General features: G+C 43.0%; 1 pseudogene; it reads right to left on the bottom strand.

Moving 5' to 3' along the window:
• Positions 1-14,361: 14,361 nt before the first annotated feature.
• Positions 14,362-14,479, bottom strand: LOC148539675 (5S ribosomal RNA; annotated as a pseudogene).
• Between the last annotated feature and the right edge of the window lie 1,469 nt (positions 14,480-15,948).

Consider the following 15,948-nt stretch of genomic DNA (forward strand, 5'->3'; position numbering starts at 1 on the left):
TCAGATGCTGACAGGTGGAAAATCAAACCTATAACATTAGGAAGGAAAATGATTCTAGAACACTATGGGCAGATGTATTAAACTCTGGACCCCATTGACGCAACTACAATATGTGCAGGGGGTGTGGCTGCTATGGGGAACGGCCCTCCCCCAACACCTACGGTGCCAGGCCTTGTTTGCGCCACCCCCCCCCCCCCCCGGCACCCTCCCACTCTCCTCACTCCCCTCTCCTCGATTTACCTGCTCAGTGGTCGCGGCGCCCCCCTCCATGATCATGTCCTCCTGGTAGCCTCCAGCTCTCCTCATTGACTGATACTAGGAGGAGGCGTGGCCACCTCATCCCAGCATCAGTCAGTGAGGAGAGATGGAGCCGCCCGGGAAAGGAGGTGTGCCTGCCCTGTGCAGCGTGACCACGGAGCAGGTAAGTCGAGGAGAGGGGAGTGAGGAGGGTGTGGGCGAGAGTGAAGGGTGGGGACCGCGGACCAAGGGGGGCACAGACTGTGGGGACCGGGGACCCAATGAAAATTTAGCTATGGGGCCCCTCTAGGTCTAGTTACGCCCCTGCTCTGGAAACTGATAAAGTGGCGAGTAATAAAGTACCAACCAATCAGCTCCTAACTGTGACATTACTGGCTGTGTTTGAAAATTGACAGGAGCTGATTGGCTGGTAGCTTATCTCTCTCCACTTTATCACTTTCCAGTACTTAATACATCTGCTCCTTAGCCACTACCATAAAATAATGTATTTATATTATAACAGTGCAATTGATATTTAATTGTGCGTGATGTGACTTATTTTTTCTCCAGTGCTACGTGTTGTATATAATATTACTATAGTGAACCGTGAACTTTCTTATCCATAGCACACAAACACATGGGGCCTGATTCTGAGTTGGACGCATTGCTGATATTCTCCTAAATTGTCAACATTTTTTCATCTGCGCATGCGTCTAAGTTACTAAACAGTCGCACAGTGCAGATAACACAGCTAACAATAAAAATAAATGATATTGTAGAAAATGACTTGGATGTAACTTTTCACAAAAGAGAAAATTAGATTTCCTTTTATATAGGGATGAAAGCCTTTACCCCCCTAGGTCAAGAGAAGTGCTCTCTGTTATAATGCTGGAATGCAAAACCATAGCAAACTACTGTAATTGATCCATTACTCTGTAAATTGTGCATCTACTGTGTTGCTTTAACTAAATTAATAATGGCTTTTCTTAAACAGGGGTAAAACTGAGGTAAAGTAAAATAGTCAGATATTATAGAAACATCTTTCCAAAGGGCATAGATTTGATAATTATCAATCAACATGAATGTATTTTTTCTGGGACTAAATTCACTAATACTTAAAAAACGAAATCACAAATTGTCTTTTTATAAATGTGTGATTTAGTCCCAGAAATGCAACAGCAATCTTCATCGATTTTGAGCAACTTTTATTGATTTTAAATCAATCAAAATCGATTCAAATCGACCTTTAGTAAATATACCCCTAGATGGTAATTCAAATATATCCTCTCTTATTAACATTAAAGCAAACGTCCTATGACGGCATCAGTTACATTTGTTAAATTACTCATTGGCATTCTTACAGTGTCAATATTATATTAGTCACGAATATCTGGAATGTTATTGCGGGTTGGGTTCGGGATGCCTGCGCTCGGGATACAGGCGACGGCACACTGACAGGGTTAGGATACCAACTCTTGTCCGTCAGTACCCTAACCCTCCCCCTCTCCCTACCCCCAGGCCCGCCAAGAGCCGCGGCGAGCCGGGATAAAAGGGAGCGTGGCCTAATCGCGGGAGGTGTGGCCACGCCCCCTTCCGAAAAAAAAAGCTTTTGCACGCTGGGGAGGGGGGGCGCTCTGAGCCCCCTCAGCCCGGTGCAAAGCCAGGGGGGCGCAATCAGTGTGATCGCTCCCCCTCACAGGCATAGGAGACTGCTGTGGCTGCTGCTCAGGAGCCACGAGCAGTCTCCCACTGCAGCTCAGCACACGCTGTGCGCTGGGCTGCTGTGAGGGAGGGAAGGGGGGGCAGCACCGGACCCGGGCACCCGCCGGGCCCCTCAGGAAGCCCGGGCCCAGGTAATCTGTACCTGCTCCCCCCCATCTCGGTGCCCCTGCCTTCCCCTACACCTAACCCTCCCCCTCCCTCCCCCAGTATTTACCGTCGGGATGCCAGTATCGGGATTCTGACAGGAGTCGGGTTCCGGAGCCGGCATTCTAAGAGTCGGAATCAACTGTCTGGATTTTGACCGGATCACATTATTTGTAAGTGCAAAATGTACAATATAACAAAAACTTTCAACAAACACAAAAGTTATACATGTAAAATGAAACTTAAAAGTGATCTCTCATTCTTATGATTCATTTAAGACATAGGCTCCATGTCACCCGGAAACCCCCCTCCCCCTGGCTAGTGGCTCGAATCATGATCACAATAGTAGATTTTACTAGCACTGTGGCCACAACATGGATTATAAGGGAAGGAAGGGAGCTGCAATGTATACCCAGTGGCAGCAGCTTCTCCTACCAAGGGATCTATTTACTAACGAAACATAAGCCCTTTAGCGCTCGCTAAAGGGGTTATGCCACCTTTCTGCATTTAATAAACAGCGGTAATCTGAGATTACTGCTGTTTTCACAGCATCACCCTCACCATATTTTAGATGGCGAGCGCGATGCTGTCCCCATTATCGGCAATGGAGACCCGGCGGTGCCTTTCTGGCTTCAGCAAAGCCTTCCAGACACTGCCGGGTCTCTGTGTCATGCACATGCGCAGATTGACCGTCGCGCATAACACTGGAGCCCCGTTGCTGGCAGCCTTAGGCAGCCCAGCGGAGGACATTGCCGAGGACGAGGACTTTGCTGGTCTTCACTGGACCTCGCCAGAGTATTTTCATTCATTAGTAAATGGCGCCCCAAGTCTTCTGCGTGCGTGTGTGGGGATCTGAGCACTCAATCAGTGTACTAGACTAGAGGGAGCAGCTGCCAGCAAGAAGAGATAGGTATCTTACCATGGGGTGAGAGAATGTGTGCTCAGTTCTATCTCCTACTGATTATATTATGTATGTATATTAATATGAGATGTTAACTTTTTGCTGACTACAGTACTTATATCATGTATAGGAGGTAAATATGTTTGTAACAGAAAGCTCATTTTTTTTTACACTCTCTCGCCCTACAGCATTATCTAGGCTGCACTTTGTATGAGGCATACTACGGCTTGTTACGTGCTAAATATGCCCACTTTATGGGCTGTCCAAAGCTGCCCTAAACTCAAGCATTTGGAAACCTCCCTCTAGAAATTTTGCATTTGCCCCTGGGCCTACCTAAAAGTACAAGGATAAATTGACAAAACGGAGAAGTTTAAATGATTAAAGGGGATGTTTGTGAGCATGCTCTAGGTTGGTATAATATAAAATTACTTTATGTTGCCATTAAAATACACTATTTTATATCCGTGACAATTGAAACATTAATTTAATGGTGGACGTGGCCTAGCAAGGCATGGAGTAGGATGCTGGTACCTGTGCTCCCCAGCCTCAGTGATCCTGACTATCCTCCCGCTGCCCTTTGAGGAAATTCCTTTGGCCACCTTTAGGTGTCTAACCTATACCTGCTGCCTGAGGAAGCATTTGGGGCTATATACCAGTTCCTTTTTCTCCTGTGGCTGCATTTTGGCTCCGGTCCCCTGGTCTGTGTAGATGCCGCAATGCCATTTTGGGTCTGGTGGCGCTGCCTGCCCGCTGTCTCCTCCAGCTTCTGGTGTCCTCCTGTCTCCACCTCCAGCAATCTATAATTGCACTAAAGACTGTGCTGCAGTATATTTAACCCTTTGTGGTCTCTCTCACTACCCTGTGTGGAGTAGGTTTTGTTTTACCTGTTTTACTTTATTGGCCTAGATTTCTATTACAGCTTCTAATCAGTGCTGTCCTCCAAACCTCAAGCGTCTGGCTGCCATTTTAGGATATCATGCATACCTGATAGGGATCAGGAAGAGGTTGTGATGATGCCGCACTGACAATGATTTTTAAATATATATTTTCTTTTATTGTAATATTTATTATATCTTTATCAGAGAAAATAATAAATGTATTGTAGATTCACTGTGAAGCTCCTCTCAATATGGTTATCAAATAGATATATTAATATATATGGGTGGAGGTGCCACCAGACCTTTTTATAAGTTTAGCACTGTTTCACTTCAAAAAAGAAAAAGATAAGAAAATATGGTCCGGTGCACAAACACAGATTCAAAAGGTTTCCTTTTTATATTCTCTGAAAAATTAAAAAAATATAACTTTTATTGATTATTTTAAAACATGGTGTACAGGTATTCGGGCAAAATATTTAGGCTAGTCTGTAAAGAACAGATGTGAAGGAAAATATAGAATACGTGGTTAAAAAACACTTCCTGTTGCTGCCGGTCATTACAATTCGTAATATATAATCAATTGATATAGTTTTCAATATCATAGATCAGAGGATATGTGTTAATGGATGGTTATCGCTAGTGTTTGGGAGTTGGGATTTCTTAAAGAATCTGTTTTCTATATAAAAACACATTTACTAGTAAATGATTTATTGTTATACAAAATGCTACAGTATCAGTATTATTTGTAGCTATTATATGTATCATATATAAGTAGCAGAATTGTAATCTGCGGAACGTGATTTTATAAATGGACTGCAGTTATTGAAACCAGTATGTGCTTATCAAAATATCACGGTGTTGTTATCATATATATATATAGATATATATATATATATATATATATATATACATATATATAATGTTTTCAACCTATATGATTATATTGGTTTCTGCAAAACAGTGTGCATTATGTGTCTCCGTTAGTGTACTGGAGATTCTCATGCTGACAGTCTCTGCAGATTCAACGGCACACGAGAGGTACGTAGGTATGCTCAGTATGTGAACTCTCTGTGCATTGATAAACCCATTTGGTATCTATACTCCCACTCCCTATATTAGCAGGTCTAGCATTGGTAACAACAAACAACAATTGTTTCCCTCTTAAAGTCCGCATATGGTGAGCGGTGACCGGCAGCACTCAGGGAACGCTGACATGCGTTTTGCCTGGGGCTGCTTTATCAATGCCTTTATATATTACGAATTGTAATGACCGGCAGCAATAGGAAGTGTTTTTTAACCCCGTATTCTATATTTTCCTTCACATCTGTGTTTTACAGACTATTTTAAATATTTCGCCCGAATACCTGTAAACCATGTTTTAAAATAATCGGTAAAGGTTATATTATATTAATTTTTCAGAGAATATAAAGTGGAAACATTTTTGTCCTTCTAGTGCTTCTCCTCTGTTCTCTAAAGTGGTGATCAATTCCGTCTCCTTACTCCTCATAGTTAATGCTGACGGTGTGAAAATCTCATGCCTCTGTTGCGGCTAAATTGACAAAGTTTGCCTGAGATACTTCAACTTCTTCTTCACCTGCACCTCCATCCCAATCTGATTCTAGCTCTGCTCCTTCTTCTCCTGCTATGGCTGCTTCCACTGAGCTCACCATGGAACAACTATTTCAGGCCATCACGGATTCTGGGAAATGTTTGGTGGACAGGGTGGCAGAGATCTATATTGATATCTCCCTTATTAGGCAAGATATGCAGAAAATTACAGAATTGGGGAGGCGGAGAATCGTATTTCTACCCTTGAAGATTCCAGTGCTCCTGTTCTTGGGAGATTGACCTCTATGGAGTCACAGGTTTCGGCATTTCAGCAGAACTTAACTGATATTGAGGGACGTCTCTGGAGAAACAATGTCCACTTTGTAGGCCTCCCTGAAAAAGCAGAAGGGGTGAATTTTGAACAATTTCTAGAATCCTGGCTTCTAGGTGTGTTTGGTAAGGATTCTTTTACTCCACAATTCACAATTGAATGGGCCCATAATATTCCTACACGCCCTCTTCCACCTGGAGCACAACCACAGACTTTTTTGCTAAAGTTCTTCACTATAAAGACCGTGATGCCATCCTTCACTTGGCCAGAACCAGAAGTCTTGCTCCCAGTTTTTCCAGGTGAAACACTGATTACAAGATCTTCAGCTTCCCTATTCCATACTATTTCCTGCCTGGCTCGAAGTGGTGGCTAGGGGCGCATTCACTTCTTTGATACTCCACGTGAGGCCTCGATGTGGATTGATCAACAAGCACCAAATCATGGTGCTCCACCCTGAAGGACTGTATCACACTTGAGTATTATGCCTTAAATGTTTCTCATTTTGCCTTTTTCATCAAATGTTTGTCGTGAATTATTCATTGTTTATGTGTTAAAGAATTTAGCTGGATGCAATTCTGGCATTATTTGCCAGGCAATCATTCCCCATGTAATGTGTTTTATTATAATTCAAATGCATACATGCCTTCTGTAATTTTGAAAGTCTCTGTATTGGTGTCCACTCCTTTATGTTGAAATGCTCCGTTATTTTGGATGCGGGATTAGATGCCCTTCCTCTTTTTTATTGTCCAGCTGTACGGTTATTCAATCTTATAGTATTGAAAGTTCCTCTTTACGTATATTTCCTTAGGCTGGGGACACCAAGGACCTCATTCAGAGTCGGTCGTTGCGGCCGCATGGTCGTAAGGGAAAAGGAGCCGGATATGCAAATGATGCACTCGCAAGTTGCGTCCTTAAGATCGGATCGTTAGCTGGCCAACCATGGGGAGGATGCGGCCGTAAGACAAAAAATACGCCCCCTTCTCGTACACATTACGTCATCTCCGGCCATATAAGGATTAATCGAGACCTTCGGTAACCATCGGAACTGGTCGTAGAGCTTAAGGTTGACCATACCCTCTCTTAAACACTACGATCAGGTCAGTGTACAAACCACCCATGTCACGTGTGCCATGGCACTACTTTGTTAATGATGCACTCCCATAAAACGCTGTTCGCATAATTAGGCACGCCTGCGTTCGGATCTCCACTCCCCCGTTTTCAAGCACCTTCCCCTGTTACCACCCACAAGCGCCTCATTCTGTCACTCAAACTACCGACCTGGCTGTGTTCAAGGAGAGAGAAATTTCTGATCGTAGCAGCTAGTTTGCGCACGCGCATTGCGAACTTTACGCATGCGCAGTTTAGCGAACAACGGTGGCGTACGACCGTGCGGCCGCAACGACCAACTCTGAATGAGGTCCCATGTCCCTAAGGTCTCTAAGGTAATGGATTTTGCTGCCTCCCTTTTTATTTTGCTCTTTAAAGTATGTTGAATTATTTTAGGTGTTTAGTTTTTTCTTTTAGGGTCTAGGTATACCTGTGTTGGGGTAGGTATGCAGGGTGGGATTGGTTTTATTTTGGCTATTTGAGTTTGTTATTTTTTATATTTTTTCTTTTGACTGTGTTTCTTTTTGCAAGCATTTGGGTATTATGTAATCTGACTGGCAAAGTGTTTAAAGACATATATTTATGTGTATCTGGTTGTGTTTGGTCACTGGCACCTTTTTTCTCCTGCTTTATGGTATCTCATGACATTATGTTAAATATTCTATTTTGGAAAATAAGGGGCCTGAATTATAAGATTAAACATTCCTTAGTTTTACATCGAATTAGAGCCCCAGGAAAAGTTTGCTTATTAGAAACGCACTTGATCGGTAGTCGTATTCTTTCGCTTGGTATTTTCATTCTTCTTTTCATGTGCACTCTAGGGGGTTTCTGTTTTGATTCATAGATCCCTGTTTTTTGTTTCTAATAAGGTGCAAGTAGATCGTTTAGGCCGGTATATTGTTCTTGCTGGGACTCTTCGTTCCTCTCCCTTTGTTTTATTGGAAATGTATATTCCACCCACCCCCACCCCCTTATAGTTCTGTCACTCTTACTAAGGCCTGTGATTTTCTTTTGGAATTTCCAACAGCTCCTGTTAATTGTATTGGTGACTTTAATAATATCCTGGATGAATCACTTGATAGAGGGCGGGAGAGTCCTCAGATATTTGGAGGGGGTCTGACTCCTTTCTCAACACCTAATTGCAGAGATGGGTTTAGTGGATGCTTGGAGCCAACGTTTTCCTTTTGGTTCATTGTTTTTCATGTTTTTTCTGGGTCCCATAATGTTTTCTCACGTATAGATATGGCTCCTTTGTCACGCTCCTTGCTCCCCTCTGTTGTTAGGATAGAATATTTGTCGAGAGGTGTCTCAGACCACTCCCCTCTGTTGTTATCCCTCAACCTGGAGTTTCCTAAGATAGCTTCCTTTTGAAGACTTAGGGGTCTATTTACTAAGCAGTGTTAGGAGACAGAGTGAAAAGTGATAAGAAAGTGATAAGGTGCCAGCCAATCGGCTCCCAACTGCCATCTCATAGGCTGTGTTTGAAAAATTACAGTTGGGAGCTGATTGGCTGGTACCTTATCACTTTTCACTCTGTCTCCTAACACTGCTTAGTAAATAGACCCCTGAATCTCTTTTGGTTGACGCAGATGGGGGTGGCTTCTGAACTCTTGGGAGCGTGGCATGAATTATTTTATATAAATCCAATTATTGATTCTGGCCCCTTAGTTTTGGATGCTTTTGAAGCTTTTTTGAGATCTCTAGAATAGCACAGCTTAAAATCTTTAATAAAAAGCATGAGCAAGAGCTGGAGAATAAGTGTAGAACCCTTGAAGCGGTATACAGTACCTTGCTAGTGGCCTTCCTGCTGACAGAGTGGAATGGCTTATTTATACACAAATAGTGGACTGACTTTTTATTGGACAAGTCTAAACGATGCCTATTATTTGCCTCTCAAATTTTTGGCATACTTGGCTGGATCTGTGGCCTCCCCTACCACTGTGCACAGATTACAGGGGGTCTCTGGAGTGGTTCATGAGGATACCCCATCTATTGCTGATTAATTTATAGATCTAAGGCACAATATTCTCATTCTGATTTGTCTTCCTATTTGGACCAAATTGTCCTTCCTACCCTATCTGACATGCAACAGAAGTTTTTAGACTCCCCTATTACATTAGAGGAGGTAGAAGAGGCTATTAAATCCTTCTCTAACAACAAAGCTCCTGATATATATGGTCTTCCCATCAACTTATATAGGACCCACATAGGTTTCTTTGTTCCCCAGCTACTGGAGACATTTGAGGACTTATTTAAAATCAGTTCCTTCCCCCCTTCCATGGCTGAGGCTATAATTGTATTGATTCTGAAACCCTGTAGGGACCCGCTTTATCCCAGTTCCTATCGTCCTATTTCGTTGTTATCCACTGATGTAAAAATTTTGCCAAATATTCTGGCTACTCGACTTAATGCGGTGGTTCTTGATATTGTTCATTCTGACCAAACAGGCTTTATGCTGGGAAGGTCCACTGACTTTACTCTTAGAAGATTATTTACTTATTTGCAGGTGGCTGATGAAGAGATGTTTGAAGTGGTGATTGTGGTTTTGGATGCAGCACGTGCTTTTGATTCAGTGTAGTGGCCCTTTCTCTTGGAGGTATTTTCTACATTTGGGATAGGACCCAAATTCTTGGCACGGATTAAACTTCTTTATTCATGCCCAGCTGCCAGAGTCAGTGTGAATGGCTTTGTTACTTAGACTTTTGGATCGGTAAGGGAGACTAGGCAGGATTGCCTGTTATCCTCTTTTTGCCCTCACTATATAGTGTTTTTCAATCTGACCAAAAGAACCTGCTATTCCAAACATGTGATTCAAAGCAAACTACACACATGATCAGGGCTGTCATCAGAAATTGAAGGGCCTGGTACTGACAAAATAGGCAGCCCCCTGGGGGTATGGGGCAAAGGTGGGTGGTTGGTGTAGGGGGGCAAAGGGCAGGGAAGGTCATCTGGACTAAGGGGAGGCAGGGCAGCTAAGGCAGGCTGGCTGGCTGATTGGCTTAGGGGGGGCGCAGGGAAGGCTGGCTGGATTGGGGGTGGTAGGGAAGGGAAGGCTGGCTGGACTGGGGGTAGCAGGGCAGGGAAGGGAAGGCTGGCTGGCTGGACTGGGGGTAGCAGGGCAGGGAAGGGAAGGCTGGCTGGACTGGGGGAGTGCAGGGAAGGCTGGCTGGAGTGGGGGTGGCAGGGCAGGGAAGGCAGGCTGGCTGGCTGGACTAGGGGGGGCACAGGGAAGGCTGGCTGGACTAGGGGTGGCAGGGCAGTGAAGGCAGGCTGACTGGCTGGACTGGGGGGGTGCAGGGAAGGCTTGCTGACTGGGGGAGGGACAGTGCACGGAAGGCTGGCTGGACTAGAGGGGGGCAAAGGGCAAGGTCAGCATAACTGGTTTCTTCTGCTGGCAGCATTTAGAGAGAGAGGGGGGCCCGGGTGGCAGCCATACAGAATGCACCAGGCAGCAGTCAGCGAGACAAAAGAGCATCGGCAGCATTTGAAATATGTCACTGGCCATGAGCCACTGACAACTCACGTACCGGCAGCCATTCAAAAGCGGCTGCTTCTAATTAGCTGCTGTTCCGAGAGCTGTGATTGGCTCACGGCCGGCTCCATATTTCAAATGCCGCAGTCACCGGTGCTCTTTCTTCTCCCTGGCTGCTGCCCCGTGCATTACGCACTGCTGACACCCTGCCAACTGGGCCCTCTCTCTCTTTGGGCCCGGGACTGGAGTCCCGGCAGTCCCCAATGATGGCGGCCCCGCACATGATGTTGCTGAATGCGGTGGATAAATCACATGTTTGGCGATAACTTGGAAGAACACAGATAAGAAACTGGCGAGGGGTCAATGCGCAGCCTGGCTGATGACATGCCTTAATCACTGAAAGATGTGACACAGCAATTCAGGTGGAAGATACTGGTGAGCTATAGTGGTGTCTCTATAATTTATAAGTAAGTTTCATTATTGTAAATCAACAAAAAATATTTAAAAAATACTGCAATAAAACAGGCTTAATGATTTGGTACTGGTAACACCATTTGTTGCCTTAAAATGTAAACCACAGATTTTCCCACAGAGTAGAAAGGAGAGAAGAGGAATGTGACATTGACTGAGCAGTGGTAGAAGTATGCAGAACAGGGATATAGCTGCATTATAATTCCTTTCTGACTAATAGAAAATGTATGTAACCCACTCCCTGCCATTTCCTGTGTAAGAGCTGTGTCTCCTTCTGCCTGCACAGCGGGTGGCTCTGCCGCGGCTGAGGCTCTTTATTGTTGATCCTATCAAGGATGAACTCATTAGTATAGCTGAAGGACAAAGAGTGCATTAAACTTTCACTCATTGCAATTCTCTATAGTTAATGTAAGTAACATTATTTTGACCAATAAATAAAGAATATTGATTCTATTGTACCTGGGAAGAAGCCAAGTACATTCTAACTAAAATTACCCCATATTTAATTATGAATGTTCTAAATAAAGCGAAGCTATTGCAAAATTCTCCAGTTAAGTTGAATCATGAATTAAGGAGTCAATTAATTTTTATGAAAAGCTCTGAATATTCAGAGTAACCTAAGGACTACTGTGATACCACCCAGATGTAACAAAAAGCACCCAAAGAGACAGGGGCTCCGATAGGAGCACGTCCCTGCAATGTGCTGGCAGTGAAGTAACCACATCAACGGTCTCTTCTTTTCTGTTCCCGGACTCCAGTATATGCACTGTCTACTGACCATGCATGCGCTGCAGCCATTGCCAGGGGAGGTTTCCTATGGAACCCTCTCCCGGCTAGTTATGCGATGTGTAGCCCATAAGTTACAGTGGGTGGGGGCCAACTGGAAGTTGGTAAATGTCAGCATTGCATCCCCCATAGAAACCTAAAGGGATTGTGGCTGCCAGCGGAATGGAGGGATCGCAGCAGTCTCTTAAAGTAACACAGCAATGATATAATAACATTAAGTGGCTCAGAAGGGTGATTAAGTCACACACATTCCCTTCTGTGATAAAAGAGCAGTTCTAATCCTTTATGTCACTCAAAACAATTTTACTCTTCACATTAAGAAGATATCCTGTTACTGTCTACTCTATCTGTTTACGGATACATAAGTAACAACAGAAAATAAACAATTAAATTGCTGCCTAATCTGATCTTTAAACTGTGTACTAATATTACACTAATAGGTTACATTGTTGAATGGATAATTGTGTTTAATGCCAAACTGGGTTTCCTACTTAAGAAGTGCTCTAGTCTAATAAAACTGATTTTTTTATTTTATTTAAAACCTGTGTGATTCTTGGGTCGGGTTGCCTTCACTTCTCTTACTGGGAAGGAAATGAAAACACACCTGTCCGACTGATCAAACATGCCTGAACCACTGGACACCGAAGGTGGGTGTTACACCATAACTAAATGTGACCACATATGCACACTGGTATTAGGCACAATTCTAGGTAAGTCCTACAAGTTATATACTGTAGTGCAACTTTGGTTCATTTTGGGGGCATGGGTCCCCCTGGATTGCTTTGGTTGATCTGTTTCAGGGCACCGCATTATAACACATTTTTCTTTTCACCCTTCACTGTTTGTTTATTATACATGTACTTCACTTTTTTATTTACATTCTTTATATGCAGCTGTGGCTGCTCTTAACTATCTCTTTTGCACTGCACTTTTCTTACTATGGCGGTGCCCTGGGGCAGCTTAACTGGGCCAGTTTGAGGGTTTCCTATGCTCTAGATTTGAATCCTAGTATGTTAGGGACCCACCCTAAAGATGTTACCTTGATATGGTGGGTAGGCCCATAACCTTGGCCAAGATTATGCTAAAAACCTCTATTGATTGCAAAATTTTATTGCATTTATATATTATCAATAATTTGGAGATGTGCACCTGAGATTTGTCTGTTTCTGTGCCTGCAATTAGTCTCATCAGGTAGCACCTCCCATTGTGTATATATATATATATATATATATATATATATATTCAGGGTGTGCAGTCCAGGGATCTTTCCCATGTACTAGAAAGAAAATCAAGTAAGATTCCCTACTGCAAAGTCTTTGTACTGTAATGTAAAAATGCAGCAATAGTAAATGTTTCTCCTACAGTGTTTCTGTGGATTTAGCATCTAATGTGAATGAAATTACATGTTAAAGGAAAGGTCCACTTATGTAGACTGTTTTTAGAAGTCAATTGTACAAAGCAGAACCTAAAGGTGCCTTATTCTGCAAATTTAGGGCCTGATTCAGACCCGCTCGCAAGCGCTATGCGCTCGCAAGTGCGTAGATGGCGGGGTCACCCACAGCTTAGCAAGCGGCCAGGAGGCCAGGTTTTTTAAAACAAAGTGGCCGCCCTGATTCATAGCGAGCTTTTTGCTAGCGGCTCTGAATCAGGCCCTTAGTGTACTGTATCTATTTATAGCCACTACCGACTGGTTTGATTGTACCTCCAATCCTCCAATAGCCCATTGGCATTATTGGTAGATTGTGTGTACCAAGCACTAATATGATAAATACTTTGCCAGTGCAGGGTAGTATAATTACTGTGGATCAATCCAAGCCAATTAGAAACTGTATAAATGAGCTTATTGGTAAAGGTAGCCTTCTATACTGTGCTTCAGTCCTATCAGAAAGTCTCTTAATGAGGTGGAATGTCTTTCTTTGATATATTCTGGTTCCTATGACCTTTAAGAGAGGTGTCTTCTTGTGTAGTTCGGAAGATGCCCCTTACATGGGTGAGCTGTAGTTTCCTGGAATTAGACCCTCTCACCAAAAAAAATCACCCGAAACATGGGCGAATGGCCCCTTGTTAGTAGAATACCAGTTTGTTTATTCTTGATAAAAAATAGTTTTCAAGGTATAAAATATTTTCTTACATCAATAAAAATGGTTACTTATATCCCACGCCTTGGTGGGGTAGATGTATTCACACCATCACCTCTAAGGGTGTGAGCTCAATGGTAGGAACCCTCAATGTTGGTGGATGAATCACTTCACCAAAAATAGATCCTGCACATTTCGTCCCCAGCATGGGACTTCTTCAGGGGTGCAATATTTAAAAGGGTGATAAATATATATAAGAGGGTGATCTTTAACATATAATTGTCTTTATAAGGACTTACATACATAAATACATACCAAAAATTGGTAAATGATAAAGTGGACAGATATTCTAAAAATTCATAAAGAGAAGAGTGTTCCAAACGTGTCCTGATAAAAACGTATAAACACATCTGCATGTATGTAACAGCCATATGCATACATATAAAAAAGGAATAAATTATAAATTAATGGAAATACATACCAAAAATTACTGCGTATCAGATTGAGAGAAATACTCAGTAAATTCATGCAAAGAATAGTTTCACAATTGTGGTCTAAAAAAATACACATATATAACAAATAACCTTCATTTGGCATTCCAATGAAACATATAACTCAACTTCCAATACATATATGTGACCAAAAATGTGGTTTCAAAAGGCAAACACATTTATGAATAGCTGCTATACCTACAGCACCTGGTATTCCAAGTGGTCTCTCATCCAAGTACTAACCAGGCCCAACACTGCATAGCTTCCAAGATCAGACGAAATTGGGTATGTCCAGTGTGGTGTGGCTGTAGGTGATTTGAACATTCAAATACGAAATGCACTATAGCTATTTAGCATTAGAGGAAACAATGTGGCATAACTGTATAGGCACATATGTAGCAGAAAAACTTTTTTTAACTTTTAAGTAGTATAACTCCTAAAATGACCATTTATACCACATTTAAATGTATATATAACTAGCACAATAGAGACCTACTCAAATAAGCAAATTGCAACTAATGGAAACACTCTCTCCAGTGATGGTATATTCTAATAGTATATAAACAGCAATCTGCTAAATGTGATGCACATGCTGCAAACCTGCATCTATTAAATAGATCATTCAGCAATTATATTAATTCTTTTTTTTTTTATTGTATGTTGTTTTTTTGTATTGTATCACTCTCTCAGCACTGGACAGATTTTTATGGGGTTTACAGCATTGGTCGAGGAAGCTTTAGGTGTGTGAACCATGCAGTTACTATTTTAGTGAAGCAGTCACAGAAAAAAATATTATCTTACACCATGTTGAAGTACAGTAGCTGTCTATGGTGCTGAAACAGCAAAGTGAGAGCCAATCAGAGCTAGCAGTGTGTCCTGTTGCATAGCAATGGTGAGAACCACTAAATAACCTTTAGTAACCCAGTGGTTGTCACCATTGAAGTCAATGGTGGGAACCACTCATTGGCTGAGATGTGGAGGCTCACCGCTCTCAGGCAATGAAAGCTCAGTACCAGGATTTTTAAACAGAAATGCCGTGGCTGAGCGCTCATTTGGGTAGTCCTGTTCTTAGAGGACAGTACTAAGTTCGTTGTCTGGGACATTGCGTTTTTTTGTTAAAAGAAGACAGTGGTTGCCTACTTGGACAAGAGGACCTCTCCAGGTATTGATGGTGAGTATGTATGTGATAATAAAACTTTACTGTCACGGTGTGTGTGTTCTGACTTTAATTTAAAATTTCTTTTGCAGGTGAATTACAGGTAACAACGGGCCGTTAATGCCCCGCATGCTGATACTTGTGGTTCTCCAAGTACCAGCATGCAGGGGAGGCTTGCTGGGGCCAGTAGTTCTACTGCAAAAGACAATGTAACTTCATCTATTTTTACACCACATTCTACACTATCAACCCGGCACCCACCGCCCAGTGGTGGCGGGGATAGCCCTGGGTTATCAGCCCAGGCCTGGGGTGCCCTAGAGAGGGGGAAACCCTTAATTTGAGGGTCCCCACCTTGACAGGGATCCCTGGCCTGGGCAGACTAACAGTCAGACATAATGCTTTGGCTAGGGGACGCAGTGAAAGGGTTCCCTTGGCTGTGGCATTACACCTCCGCTAGAAAGAGTCTGGTGCTGGTTATGGAAAATACAGGGGACCCCTACTCAGTTTTTCCCCTGTATCTCCAAAACCAGGACTGGCTCACTGTGCCCAGTGCTGGTTGTGCTAAATACAGGGGACCCCTACGTCTTTTGTCCCCTGTATTTTGACAGCCAGGACTGGGTCTTAAA

This window comes from Taudactylus pleione, unplaced genomic scaffold, assembly GCF_031769625.1.
Source record: "Taudactylus pleione unplaced genomic scaffold, aTauple2 ptg000021l, whole genome shotgun sequence".
NCBI classification, from domain to species: domain Eukaryota; kingdom Metazoa; phylum Chordata; class Amphibia; order Anura; family Myobatrachidae; genus Taudactylus; species Taudactylus pleione.